The sequence below is a fragment of the Jaculus jaculus genome, chromosome 1 (genome assembly GCF_020740685.1).
Source record: "Jaculus jaculus isolate mJacJac1 chromosome 1, mJacJac1.mat.Y.cur, whole genome shotgun sequence".
Lineage (NCBI taxonomy): Eukaryota > Metazoa > Chordata > Mammalia > Rodentia > Dipodidae > Jaculus > Jaculus jaculus.
This window is the reverse complement of record NC_059102.1, coordinates 246,901,043-246,916,147: the sequence shown is the minus strand read 5'-3', so window position 1 is coordinate 246,916,147 and position 15,105 is coordinate 246,901,043.

The following is a 15,105-nucleotide window of genomic DNA, read 5'->3' as shown; positions in this document are numbered from 1 at the left end:
GAGATATGGTTTAGTGTCAAGTTGACAAGGGGTGGACTTGTGATAGTTAAGGCATTGTCAACTTGATCTGTTTAGTAATCCACAGAAATCCCTTTCAGGTGGGGCTCTGAGGTTGCTTCCAGGAAGGATTAACTGAAGGAGGAAGTCCTTCCCCCAGAGCTGGTGCCCCGCTTAGTGGGGACTTTATATAAGGAAGCTCTGGGTGAAAAGAGCCCCTTCCTTCTTCCCACTCGGCTGCTCTGCTTGCTGCCTTTCAGCATGGATTGAAGTGCAGTGTGGACTGAACTGAAGACCAGCTTCAACTGAAGACCTGCGTGGATCAAAACCCAGTGGCTCCTCAGGAAGCCTCCCGGCCTTCTGGTGCCATCTCAGAGCCGGATTGGGACTGCAGAGGCATCTGGCCACAAGGACTGAGCAGCTACCAGGTTCCTTGATTCTCGGGCCTGCAACTGCTACCGTAAACTAATACAATAAGTTCCCTTTTAAAAATAATTCATTCTAGCAGTTCTGTTCCTTGGGAGAACCCTGACTAATAAATCCAGTAACTACCAACCAAGCAGTAAGTCTCCCCATGCCGGCGCATCTGGCTCTCTCTATTTCTCTGTACACGACATGGTAATAAGCAGGGGGACGGTGGGGCGTGGGAGGTGGTGGTGCTGTGCAGAAAACCAGAACTGATCAGGGTTTTTTTCTTCATGCACTGTGTTACCAATACCTTCCCCTCACTTCCCTTCCTGTTTCTAAATGAAGCCCTCTTTACTGTGTGGTGGCCCAAACACAGCTGTGGTCTGTCATCTTTATGGGCCCCTTGGGAGGATGACTCTATAAAATTACTTGGTGGTTGACCACAGTACATGAGCCTCATTTCCAGACCCCTCATTTTCTCTTCTCCCCAAACGAGAAAAACGTCTCTGTCATTTCTAAGTCTAGTGAATATGTATTTTGTATTCTTTGAGAGTAGATTGAGAAAGGAGGTATAAATTTATTAAGAACCCTCATACCTTTTGCAGTTCTTCTTAGGACCCATGCCTTTATACTGTGTTTTAGTCACAGTGAACTTGAGCACATTTTTTGTCTAAAGTTTTAAAATATTTTTTTTTATTTATGAGAGGGAGAGAGAGAGAGAAAATAAAAAGAGAGGAAGAGGAGATACCAGGGCCTCCTGCCACTGCAAACAAACTCCAGATGCAGATGAGTGTGGTGGTGCATGCCTTTAATCCCAGCACTTGGGAGGCAGAAGTAGGAGGATGGCTGTGAGTTCAAGGCCACCCTAAAGTTACATAATGAATTTCAGGTGGCCTGGACTAGAGCAAGGTACTGTCTTTACAAAAGCAAAAAGCAAACTCAGATGCATGTGCCACTTTGTGCATCCAGCTTTACATGGGTACTGGAAAATCAAAACTGTGCCATCAGGTTTTATAAGTAAGGGTCTTTACTGTGCAACTTCTCCATCAGCAAATTATGTATATATATTCATTCCTACCTTAGAAAACTAAAACAAAATAGATTATTAGCCAGGCATCGTGTTGTACACCTTTAACCCCAGAACTTGGAAGGGAAAGGTCGGAGGATCTCTGGGAGTTGTGAGTTTGAGGACAATCTGAAGATCAGAGTGAGTTCCAGATCAGCCTGGGCTAGAATGGAATTCTACCTTGATAAAAAACAATTAAAAATATATGGAGGAGCTACAGAAATGGCTTAGCAGTTAAGGGGGTTACTTGTGATATGTAAAGACTCAGGATTGATCCCCCAGTTCCTACATAAGCCAGATTTACAAGGTGGCATATGCTTTTGGAATTTGTTTGCAATGGCTAGAGAACCTGGCTGCCCATTCTCTCTCTTTATTACTCTTTCTTTCTCTTTCTCTCAAGTAAATAAATAAAAAAAAATTTTTTTTAAATATGGTGGGGGGGGGCAACCAAGTAGCCTTAGTGGTTAAGGAGCTTTCCTGTGAAACCTAAGGACTCAGGTTTGATTCTTCAGGTCCCACATAAGTCAGATGCACAAAGTGGTACATGCATTTGGAATTTGCAGTGGCTAGAGGCCCTGGAGTGCCCATTCTCTCTTTCTGTCTCTTTCTCTCTCCCACCCCCTTCTTAAATAAAAATGAATTAAAAACTAAAAAATTATAGGAGCTGGAGAGATGGCTTAGCGGGTAAGGACCCAGGTTTGATTTCCCAGTATCCAGGTAAGCCAGATGCACACGGTGGTGCATGTGTCTGGAGTGCATTTGTAGTGGATGGAAGGCCTGGTGGCCTGTTCGGTCTCTCTTCACTATAACTCTCTACTTGATAATAAATACAAAGAAAAGAAGAAAAACTATTTTACTTATTTCTGAGGGGAGGAAAAGAGTGAGTAAACAGATATGGGTGTTGGAGAGCCTCTTGCCACTGAATATGAACTCCAGATGTATGTGAAACTTTGTGCATGTAGCTTTTCATGGGGAATCGAACTGGGGCCAGCAGATATTGCAAGCATGCACCTCAAACCATCTCCCCAGCCCTCTTATTTACATTTTTCAATGGTTTTTACTTGTTTTAAAAAAAGATCTTGACAATCTGGCATGGTGAAACCACACCTTTAATACCAGCACTCAGGATACAGAGGTAGGATGATTGCCATGAATTCAAGGCCACCCTGCAACTACATAGTGAATTTTAGGTCAGCCTGAGCTACAGAAAGAACCTACCAGGAAAACAACAACAACAACAAAAAATAAGGATACTTTTTTTCATCTTATTTTTTTTTTTTTTTTTTTTTTTTTTGGTTTTTCGAGGTAGGGTCTCACTCTGGTCCAGGCTGACCTGGAATTAATTCTGTCATCTCAGGGTGGCCTTGAACTCATGGCAATCCTCCTACCTCTGCCTCCCGAGTGCTGGGATTAAAGGCGTGCGCCACCACGCCCGGCTTTCATCTTATTTTTATTATATTATGAGAGAGAATTGGCATGCCAGAGCGTCCCAGTGACTGCAGACAAACTCTAGATGCAAATGTCACCTTGTGCATTTGGCTTACCTGGGGACTGTAAAATCGAACCTGGGTCATTAGACTTGGCAGGCAAGCTCCTTAACCACTGAGCCATCTCTCCAGACTCCATGTAATTTTTTTTTTAAATATATTATTTATTTATTTATTTATTTGAGAGCGACAGACACAGAGAGAAAGACAGATAGAGGGAGAGAGAGAGAGAATGGGCACGCCAGGGCTTCCAGCCTCTGCAAACGAACTCCAGACGCGTGCGCCCCCTTGTGCATCTGGCTAACGTGGGTCCTGGGGAACCGAGCCTCGAACCAGGGTCCTTAGGCTTCACAGGCAAGCACTTAACTGCTAAGCCATCTCTCCAGCCCTCCATGTAATTTTTGAAACTCGGTCTCTCATTGAATCCAGAGCTCACAGATCAGTCTAAACAAGTTCCTCCATGGAAATCTTCCTGTCTGTGCCTCCCTAACTCTGATTGCAAGCTTGCTCATACTGCCATACTCAACATTCTTTTTTTCTTTTTCTTTTGGTTTTTCAAGGTAGAGTCTCACTCTATCCCAGGCTGAGGTGGAATTCACTATGTAGTCTCAGGGTGGCCTCAACCTCATAGCAATCCTCCTCCCTCTGCCTTCCGAGTGCTAGGATTAAAGGTGTGAGCCAACATGCCTGGCTGCTCAGCATTTTTGAGTGTTGGAGATCTGAATTCAGATCCTCACTGAAGCCAAGCACTTTACCCATTGAGCAATCTCTCCACCTAGGTGAGATTTTGTTGTTGTTGTTTTGCTTTAGGTAGGGCCTCCCTGTAGTTTTTGTGTGGAAGCCAGAGGACACAGTTGGGTTTCAGTCCTCAGCTGCCATCCAATTTTTTTTATACAGGATCTCTTACTGGCTTGGAGCTCATCAAGGAATCTAGCCTGGCTGGCCCGGGGAACTTCAGGAGCTGGCTGTCTCTGCCTCTTTAGCACTGAGATGACAAGTGGCGGTCAGCACACCCGGGTTTTATTTTATGTGGGTGCTGAGATTTGGAAATAGGCCCTCAGGATAGCATGGCAATCACTTCACCCATTGAGGAACCGTCCTGCTCTTGAAGATGAGGCTTAGGCTTCGTGCCGCCTCAGACAGCGCTACTTCAAACTGCTCACTCACCCCTTGACAAGTAGAGCTCACTGGCGCTTAAGTCTAATCATACCAGGCTCTGGCCTCGGGTGGTGACACAGAAGTAAGGGGCTCTTCATGAGTGTGAGGCCACCCTGAGACTACCTAGGGAATTACAGGGAGCCTGGGCTAGACCAAGACTCTACTTTGAAAAACAAAAATGACAAATAAGGGTCTGGCCAGGAAGGATCATGCCTGTAATTCCAAGTGATAGCAAGATGATTGCCACAAAATTGAGGTTATATCATTCTTCATAGTGCCCTAGGATACCAAGGCTACATGAGATGGTCTCAAAAGACAAAACAAATGAAAAAAAAAAAAACCAAAAAGACCCTGTAAAGGAAGCATCTGTAGGCCAAAGGGAAAGCTACGTTGATAAAGCTGAAGGCCTTCTTTGTAGCTCAATGACGTCATTCCCCTCAGTAGTGAGCAGGAAGAGTTGGTCCCTGAGGGGGTGTCAGGCCACTCATTATGTCATGGCTAATAATTTCTGAGATGAGCCAGGCAGCCCAGAAAGAATGTGCAGTAGCCCAGTGAAGTTGTGTGAACCCCAAGGCCTCTTGTCCAGAACCTGCTCTACACTTACCTGACACACTGGGCTCATGGGGGACAGAGGACAGGTTTGGGTTAATGTAGAAGATTCAGTCACACATTCTCTCTCACACAACCAAACAGTATCTCTGAGGGAAATGATGAGAAAGTTTCTCTAAGGGCACCAGGTTTCAATTGAGAATTGTGATGTCATCACAACTGGGTGATGTCACATAAGGAAACTGTAACTGACGGGAAAACATCCAGCCGTGAGTATGTTATAGAGAAGAGCAGGTACTGGGTTCTCAGCACCATGAGTTGTACTGCATTAATTCATTCCCTGACAAAAGAGATTAGCTTATTGATTATGCAGGGTCCAAGGGTTAGCCCCAAAATCTCGTTTTTGTCTGTAATGGTCCAGGGCTGTTTCCATATACAAGCTGAAAGGAAGGTAGTAAACTTGAGGGAATAGAGTAATTAAAACACAGATAAAAAAAAAAAAAACAAAACACAGATGCTGGAGTCCTGAAGAACTCGTGGGTGGATGAAAGGGGTCAAGCCTGTGGTGCAAGCAAACCAAGTTCCATTAGGAGGCACTAAATAGGAATTACTATCATTTGTGACAATAGTGTGGTTACAAAGGTGTTTAAGGTTAAGGAAATTATTTAGATTTCCTCCTTTTCCTATTACACATATTCCTTTCCCTGTTACAGCTTGAAGGGTAAGGACGGGAGATTCTCCCCAAGAACATCTCAATGGGCTTTCTGGGGGAGATGACAAGTTTCCTACAGTAGCCCAACCAGTATAGTATTGGGGGCCTGGGATCTAAGCAAAGCCAACCATCTTCTGTGGTGAGGTTAGTAGTAGATTTAAGGAAATTAAAGGTGAAATTAAGTAATCCAAATAAATTGGATGCACCAGGGACCTCAGAGGGATACTGGATTATTGGGGTCATAATCCAATTCATGGGAGAGATGGTGCTCAAGACTGAGGTTGGTATTATAGGCTTTAGAACAGACAAGGCAGGAGCTGCAGGTCCTGTAGCTACAGGGGGAGGCCCTGCCAGAACAACCTGTCTCCGGATCTGAAAGAGGAGCCCCCTATCCTGACTAATTGTATTTTCATATAACCTCAGACCCCAAATTTTTCCGGCTTCCCATCCTCTGCTTGTTTGTCCCTTTTCTATTATAGAGATGGAGATGGTGTTTCTCCTTTTTAGTAATGTCCTATTGTTTGTTCTACTAATCTGTATAAGGTCCAGATTTTTATTTTTTTACCCAAAGAGCATTAGTTTCACAGTCCCATTTATAGCAAAAAAAAATCTTCTGTCCCACCACAAGTTCCATAATCATTTGTCCCTGGACAAACATAAAATTTGATAGTTGCGCGCTTTTGTTCCTGGCAGTTGCTACCACAGTTAGTATCGCTCTCTCCAGCTTGATATGATGGACAATTATTATTTTTGTACCCTGAAACTGGGTGTTCCCATATGGAGCTGGCTAGGGCACAAAGATCTAGGTGAAAGACAGGGAAGGTGGTACTCGCCGGGCCTGTTAGTACCAGTATCTGTACCTCTGTTCCTAAGTCTTGTGGGGAAGTCTTAGGGCCTCGGAGTATCCATATGGTGCTGACAGCCCAGTGTGGGCTGGGAGTACATACAGTTAGGAACATGGATAGGATCAAGAGCGTTTGAGTCTGAGCTTGAGTGGGGTGCTGTGTTCCTGATTGATTTTCCATTGTGGCTTGTAGTCTTGGGGTTGAGCCAGGGCATCTGTGGGTCAGACGTGGGTGTGACGGATCCAGGTGGCAATTCCGTCCACCTTCACGGCTGTAGGTGTGGTTAGGATGATGATGTAGGGTCCTTCCCAACAGGGTTCAAGTGTCTCGTGACGGTAGCGGTGAACAAACACCCAGTCTCCTAGATTGTAACCATGAGTTGGTGGGGGAGGTCCAGTTTCATATATGGCCTTCAGTCGTGGCCATACCTCTTTATGGGTTCTAGCAAGAGATCGAAGAAATTCATGCAACTGTTGATTATTAAATTCAGCAATAAACTCTGCTTTTAAGTCAAGCAGAATTGGGGGTGGTCTCCCAAACATTATTTCATAGGGTGTTAGGCCTATCATGTAGGGTGTGTTTCGCACCCTGTAGAGGGCAAAGGGGAGGAGAGATACCCGGCCCCTGCCAGTCTCCATGGCTAATTTAGTAGGGGTCCCCTTTAGAGTCCTATTCATTCTTTCTACCTGTCCTGAGCTTTGGGGGTCTGTAAGCACAATGTAATTTCCAATTAGCTCCAAAATCTTAATAACTTCCTGTGTTACCTGAGAGATAAAGGCTGGTCCATTGTCTGGGCACAAAAGAGCAGGCATTCCATACCTGGGAAGGATGTCCTCTAGGATTTTCTTAGTTACCACTTGAGCTGTTTCCTGCTTGGGGGTGAGGGGGAACCTCTGTCCATCCTGAAAAAGCATCTACAAAAACTAAAAGATATCTGTAACCATATTTACCAGGCTTTACCTCAGTAAAGTCCAATTCCCACTGTGCTCCAGGCTTGGGACCTCACAAGTGTGTTCCATCTCCTTTAGGATGATTGTTTGCATTAGTCATTTTACAACTTAGTCATTTATTGGCAATTTCTTCAATTTGAGATCTGAAATAGAATATTTTAAGGTGGCTGTGTCTTACCAGTTCTTCGGTGCACTTTGTACCCAAATGTTTAGATCAGTGCAAATATTGGAGAAGTTGCTGAGCCAGGTGTGTGGGAAGGATCAACTTATCATCCCCACTTTTGATCCAACCCCCATTGCCCTCTTGTGTTTAAGGCAATTTATTAATCTGTTTGGTTTCCTCCTTTGAATATCCTGGAGTGTCAGGTAAAGTTGGAGGTCCTGGGTCTGGGAGCAGAGTCAATACCAGTTCAGTATCTAGGGCAGCCCTCTTAGTGACCTCATCTGCCCTCATATTTCCCCTGGCCACGGGAGTATCATTTCTTTGGTGGCCAGGGCAATGCATAATGTCCAGTTGAGAGGGCAACCACAAGGCAGCCAACAAGTCCAGAATTTGCTCTTTGTTTTTGATTGAGGCAGGAAAGCCCAGAAGGAATGTGCAGCAGCCCATTGAGGTTGTGTGGCCTCTTGTCCAGAACCTGCTCTACACTAACCAAACACATTGGGCTCACTGGGGAGAGAGGACAGGTTTGAGTTAATATAGAAGATTCAGTCACACATTCTCTCTCAGACAACCAAACAGACTGGTATCTCTGAGGGAAATGATGAGAAAGTTTCCCTAAGGGCACCAGGTTTCTATTGTCACACTGCCATGGCAATTGAGAATTGTGATGCCATCACGACTGAGTGATGTCACATAAGGAAGCTGTAACTGAAGGGAAAGAGTCCAGCCTTGAATATCTTATAGAGAAGAGCAGGGCAAAGGCAGACAGGAGGTCTGGACTCATCTGGCCTCCCCACCCACATCTTCGTTAAGTAGGCAGGCAATGTGGACAGCACCTCTAGGTGAGCACAACTCCAGTGACCAGAGGCAAGCACAAGAAATCCAAATCCTGAGATTTGTTACAATCAAGATAACCTTGGGATGGAGAGATGGCTTAGCAGTTAAGGTGCTTGCCTAAGGACCCAGGCTGGTTCCTGAGTACCCACATGTAAAGGAAAAGGCAGAAGGTGGTGCATGCATTTGGAGTTTGTTGGCAGTTGCTGGAGGCCCTGGTAAGGCCTTCACTGTCTCTCTCTCTCTCTCTCTCTCTCTCTCTCTCTTTTAAATTTTATTTATTTATTTATTTATTTGAGAGCGACAGACACAGAGAGAAAGATAGATAGAGGGAGAGAGAGAGAATGGGAGCACCAGGGCTTCCAGCCTCTGCAAACGAACTCCAGACGTGTGCGCCCTCTTGTGCATCTGGCTAACGTGGGACCTGGGGAACCGAGCCTCGAACCAGGGTCCTTAGGCTTCACAGGCAAGCACTTAACTGCTAAGCCATCTCTCCAGCCCTGTCTCTCTCTTTTTTCTCTTCTATCTTTTTCTCTTTACTTGCAAATATATATATATATATTAAATAAGATAAACTTGAGGTGGTGAGATTGTTCAATTCTGCTTCTCAGCAACAGTTGGAGGCAGAGAGAGAGAGAGAGATAAAGGGAGAGAGAGAGAAAATGGGCACACCAGGGCCTTTCAGCGGCTGTGAACAAACTCCAGATGCAAGCACCCCCTTGTGTACATATGTGACATTGCAAGCATGTGCTACTTTTGTGTCTGGCTATGTGGGACCTGGAGATTGGAAGAAAGCATTCCTAGACTTTGCAGGCAAGAGCTTTAAACACTAAGCTATCTCTCCTGCCCCAAGATTTTTAAAATATTTTATTTATTTATTTGATAGAGAAAGAGAGAGAAAGAAAGAATGGACACTCCAGGGCTTCAAGCCACTGCAAATGAACTCCAGATGTATGCGCCACCTTGTGTCTCTGATTTATTTGGGTCATGGAGAATCAAGCCTAGATCCTTTGGGGGGCAGTTTCATGGTACGGTCTCAATCTGGGCCAGGCTGACTTGAAATACACTATGTAGTCTCAGGCTAGCCTTGAATTTACAGAGATCCTCTTACTCTGCCTCCTGAGTGCTTGGATTAAAAGTGTGTGCCCTAACACATCTCATTAAATTAAGATGTTTTACTTTTCTTGAGGTAAGGTCTCACTCTAACCCAGGTTGGCCTGGAATTCACTCTGTAGTTTCAGGGTGGCCTGGAACTCACAGTGATCCTCCTACCTCTGCCTCTGAAGGCCTGGCTAAGTTTAACTTTTTTTGTTTGGTTAGTTTTGTTTTTTCGAGGTAGGATCTCAGTCTAGTTCAGGCTGACCTGGAAGTCACTATGTACTCTCAGGATAGCCTCGAACTTACTGTGATCCTCCTACCTCTGCTTCCTGAGGGCTGAGATTAAAGGCATGTGTCACAACGACTGGCTTAAGTTTTACATTTTTTAAATTTATATTTATTTATTTATTTATTTATTTACTTATTTATTATTAAGAGGGAGAGAATGGGAGTGCCAGGCTCTTTAGGCAATGCAAACAAACTGCAGACACATGCACCACTATGTGCATCTGGTTTATGTGGGTTCTGGGGAATTGAAATTAGGTCCTTAGGCTTCCCAGGCAAACACCTTAACAATCTCTCCAGCCACTTTGAAAAGTTTGAAAGTTTCTATTACCTCTCAATAATGTCATCAAATCAGGCATGTCTCTAACCCCAGTCCACAGGGAGAGGCATGTGCCACCACCTTGGCTCTGATTGTCAATTTAAACTTCTTTTTTTAAACTTATCTGAGAAAGAGAAGACCAAGGAGGCAGGGAATGGGCATGATAGGGCATCTTGCCAGTTCACATGAACTCCAAATGCATGTATTACTTTGTATATCTGGCTTTATGTAGGTACTGGGGAAATTCTACCTTGGTCTTTAGGTTTTGCATGCTAGTGCCTTAAGCACTGAGCCATCTCTCCAGCTCCTTGATTGTCAACCTTTTTTTCCCCCCCAATATAGGGTAGTGCTCCAGCCCAGACTGACTTAGAACTCACTATGTAGTGTCAGGGTGGCCTCGGACTCACGACAATCCTCCTAACTCTGCCTACAGAGTGCTGAGATTAAAAGCATGGGCCACCATGCCGGGATTTATTACCATCTTTTTATTTATTTATTTATTTATTTTGAGGTGGGGTCTCACTCTAGCCTATGCTGACCTGGAATTCACTATGTAGCCTCAGCCTTGAACACTTACTTGACCCTCCTACTTCTGCTTCCCAAGTGCTGGGATTAAAGGCATGCACCGCCATGCCTGTCCTTTAAAAAAAAAAAATATATATATATATATGTGTGTGTGTGTGTGTGTGTGTGTGTGTGTGTGTGTGTGTGTGTATTTCAATTTTAATTTATTTATTTGGAAGAGAGGGAAAGAGAGGCAGAGAGAGGAAGAGAGCAGGCCTGGTCCTCTAGCTCCTGCAAATGAATTCTAGATACAGATACTACTGTGTACTTCTGATTTATGTGGGTTCTGGCGAATTTAAACTGAGTCCTTAGGCTTTGCAGGCGAGTAGCTTAACTATTAAGCTATCTCTCCAGCCCTGTTTTCAGCTTTTCATAACTGATTTGAGCTACATAAGATAAGACATCCCATATATCATGTGGGATCAAACCCATGACCTTGCACATCAAGTACATTGTCTGTTATTAAGCTATGAATCCAGTCCTGGATATCTGGATATTGTGTCACCTTCCTTCCTTCCTTCCTTTCATTCTCTCTCTCTTTCTTTTTATTTTGAAGCAAGTTCTCAATAAAACTAGGCTGATCTGGACCTCACTCTGTGGTCCCAGGCTGGCCTCAAACTCACATTGTTCACCTTTCCTCTGCCTCCTGAGTGTTGGAATTATAGACATGTGTCACCATGCTCAACTCACTTTTCTTTTTAATGTTATTTGAGGCAATCCCAAGAGACTGCCTTTTTTATGCAAGAGAGACAGCCAGAGACAGAGAGAGAGAATGAGTGTACCAGCACCTCCAGCAGCTGAAACTGAACTCCAGACACATGCACTGCCTTGTGCATCTGGATTTATGAGGGTCCTGTTGATTGGCTCTGGGTCCTTTGGCTTTGCAGGCAGTACCTCAACTGCTAAGCCATCTCTCCAGCCCTATCTCAGGCATTTATAAGTGTATAGACCAGCAGAATGGGATATATTCACATTGTTAGGAAATGTCATCTTTTTGAAAAACTGAAACTCCACACAAACTTAAACTATTTTACCTTTTTTAAATTTTTATTTATTTATTTATTTGAGAGCGTCAGACACAGAGAGAAAGACAGATAGAGGGAGAGAGAGAGAGTGGGCGTGCCAGGGCTTCCAGCCACTGCAAACGAACTCCAGACGCGTGCGCCCCCTTGTGCATCTGGCTAACGTGGGACCTGGGGAACCGAGCCTCGAACCGGGGTCCTTAGGCTTCACAGGCAAGCGCTTAACCGCTAAGCCATCTCTCCAGCCCCTATTTTACCTTTTGTCTTCCCACTAGTCCCTGCTAATCTCAATTCTATTTTCTATTTTCTAATTTCTATTTTCAGTGAATTAATTTTCTTTAAATATCCCAGGTAGCCGGGCCTGGTGGCACACACCTTTAATCCCAGCACTCGGGAGGCAGAGGTAGGAGGATTGCCATGAATTCAACGCCATCCTGAGACTCCATAGTGAATTCCAGGTCTGCTGGGGCCAGAGTGAGACACTACCTCAAAAAAAAAAAAAAAAAAAAATCCCAGGTAAATGAAATCATACAGTATGAATCATGGTGTGACTGGTTTATTTGACATAGCACCAATTACTCTTTTTTTCTTTTTAGGCTTGGCAAGCAAGCGCCTTAACTGCTGAGCCATCTCCCCAGCCCTATCTCAGCCATATTTTAAAAATTTTTAATTATCTTCCCCTTCCACCTCCTCTTTCTAGCCCAGGTTGACCTGTAATTCACTCTGTAGTCTCTAGGTGGCCTTGAATTTACAGCAATCGCCTATCTCTGTCACCTAGTGCTGGGATTAAAGTGAGGCACCACTACACATGGCTTGTGGGAATTTTTTTTTTGTCATTTTTTTTTTTTTTTTTTTGAGGCAAGACCAACATACTAGCCTCTTTTTTTTTTTTCATCTTTTCTTTTTTTTTTTTTTTCGAGGTATGATCTCACTGTAGTTCTGGTTGACCTGGAATTCACTATGTAATGTCAGAGTGGCCTTGAATTCATGGTGATGCTCCTATTTCTGCCTCCAGAGTTCTAGGATTAAAGGCAGGCACCACCATGTCCAGCCTTTATTTTATTTTTATTTTTATTTTTATTTTTTAATGTGAGAGCGGGAGCAATGCAGAGACAGAAAGAGAGAGAATTGATGCACCATGGCCTCCAGCCACTGTAATCAAACTCCGGACACTTATGCCACCTTGTGCACATGTTTAACCTTGTGCACTTGTGTTACCTTGTGCATCAGGCTTACATGGGACCTGGAGAGTTGAGCATGGGTCCTTAGGCTTCACAGGCAAGTGCCTTAAGGGTTAAGTCATCTCTCCAGCTCCATTTTTTTTTTTTTTTTGTCTCTTATTTCAGAAATGCCTCTATATCTGAGTTCCTAGTAATCACAAGTGTGCCTTAGTCACATGAAAGATCAGAGAGGGACTGTGGTGAGTGTGAATAGAGACTTTCAGTGGGAACTGTCTGGGAACCCAGGGCCTGTGTCTGCTAAACTCACGGGCTTGTGAGCATGCATCTCAGGAGAAGCAAGTCCTGCTGCTGCGGTCCTTGAGGACAAGTGAGCTGTCGGCAGGGTGGGGTGACCAGGGCTGAGGGCTGTGAGCTGCTGAAGGTGCTGCCTCCTGCTCCAGGCAGGGCATGCAGACAGACCTGGGTCACAGGCCCAGCCCCACCCTGTGCTGTTTCTTCTCTGCTGCCTGCCCTCGCCCCAACCCCAGGACCACCTGTCCCCTTAACTGCTGAGAGAGGCAGTCTACTGGTAAGTCAGCTCCTCACTGCATAGCTTGGTGCTGGGGATCAAATGCATGGCTTTGCACATGCCAAGAAGCACTCACTTATTGTAAAGCCAATTGTTAGATATGTGGATATTGTATCACATATTTATGTTTTATTTTTATTTATGAGACAGAGACAGAGGAGATAAAATGTTGTCCCAGAGTGTCTATATACTGCAAATGAACTTGAGGCATATTGCCACCATGTTCATCTGGCTGATGTGGGCTCTGGGGAATTGTACTTGGGTTCTTAGTCTTCACAAGCAAGTACCTTAACAGCTAAGCCATCTCTCCAACTCCAATATTTTTTGAGATAGGGTCTTGATATGTAGACCTAAGCTAGCCTGAAACTGGTTATTTGACTGGTCTCATACTCCTGATGACTCTCCTGCCTCTGCCTCCTCATAGCTGGGTTCACACATGTGTGTCACCAAGCCCAAGTTGGCTCATCACTTAGGTGCCTTGAGTAGAGGGGTTTCAATAATCTTATTTTGTGAATAAATTATCTTGTATCACAAACAACTAGCACCTGGCTGATACATAATAGATACTCAATATACAGCTTCTGAATAAATGAATGGACAGGGTTGGCTGACAGACGGACTGCCATTTTCTCACTCTCATCTCTTCTCCCCATATGTATACAGAAGCTCTCTCTCAGCTGAACCGTAGACCTTGAATACACTAAAACCTATTGTTGGGACTTGATAAAGATTTTATTTATTTGCAAGGAGAGAGAGAAAGAGAATGAGCATGCCAGGGCTGCCTGCCACTGCAAATGAAGTTGAGAAGCATGCTCCACTTTGTGCATCGGGCTTTATTTGGAAATTGGGGAATTATATCCTGGCTGTCAGACTTTGTAAATAAGCACATTTAACTCCTGAGCCATCTCTCCAGTCCCTATTGGGACTTTTTAACTTCCTCTTGCTTCACCATGGGCAGGATTTCTTCATACTGTCTCCCCCTTCCTTCTCTTAATCTTATAAATTATCCATAAATTTTTAAAAAACATAATAAGCCAGGCATGGTCCACATACTTTTAATCCCAGGACTTGGGAGGGAGAGATATGAGGAGTGCCATGAGTTCAAACCACTCTGAGACAATAGAGCAAATTCTAGGTCAGCCTGAGCTAGAGTGAGACCCCACCTTAAAATAATAATAAGAGGAGGAGGACAAGAGGAAGAAGAGGAAAAGGAAGAGGAAGAGGAGAAGGAGAGAAGGAGAAGAGGAGAAGAAGGAAGAGAAGGAAGAGAAGGAGGAGGAGGAGAATAGAAGAAGAAGAAGCCAGGTGTGGTGGCACACATGTTTAATCCCAGCATTTAGTAGTCAGAGATAGGAGGATTGCCAAGAGTTCGAGGCCATCCTGAAATTACATAGTAAGTTCCAGGTCAGCCTGAGGTAGAGTGAAACCCTACCTTAAAAAAATATTAATAAAAATAAATAAATAAATAGTAAGAGCTGGAGGGATGGCTTGGCAGTTAAGGCATTTGCCTGAAAGTCCAAAGGATTCATATTCAATTCCTCAGGACCCACGTTACCCAGATGAACAAGGGAGCACATGTCTGGAGTCGTTTGTAGTGGCTGGAGGCCCTGGTGTGCCCTTTCTCTCTCTCCCTCCCCCTTTCCCTGTCAAATGAATAAATAAATAAATAAAAAGTTTTTTTAAAAAAGTCAATTTTCCACAACTGAGCTACATTTCCAGGTACACTCTCCATTCCTTAAAGAATTGGGTTTTAGCTGGGCATGATGGCCCCTGCCTTTAATCCCAGCAAATCAGGCAGCTGAGGTAGACAGTTCACCCAAAATTCAAGGTCAGCCTGGACTACAGAGTGAGCTGTAGGTCAGTGTGGTCTAGAAGAAACCCTGTCTCAAAAGCAAACAA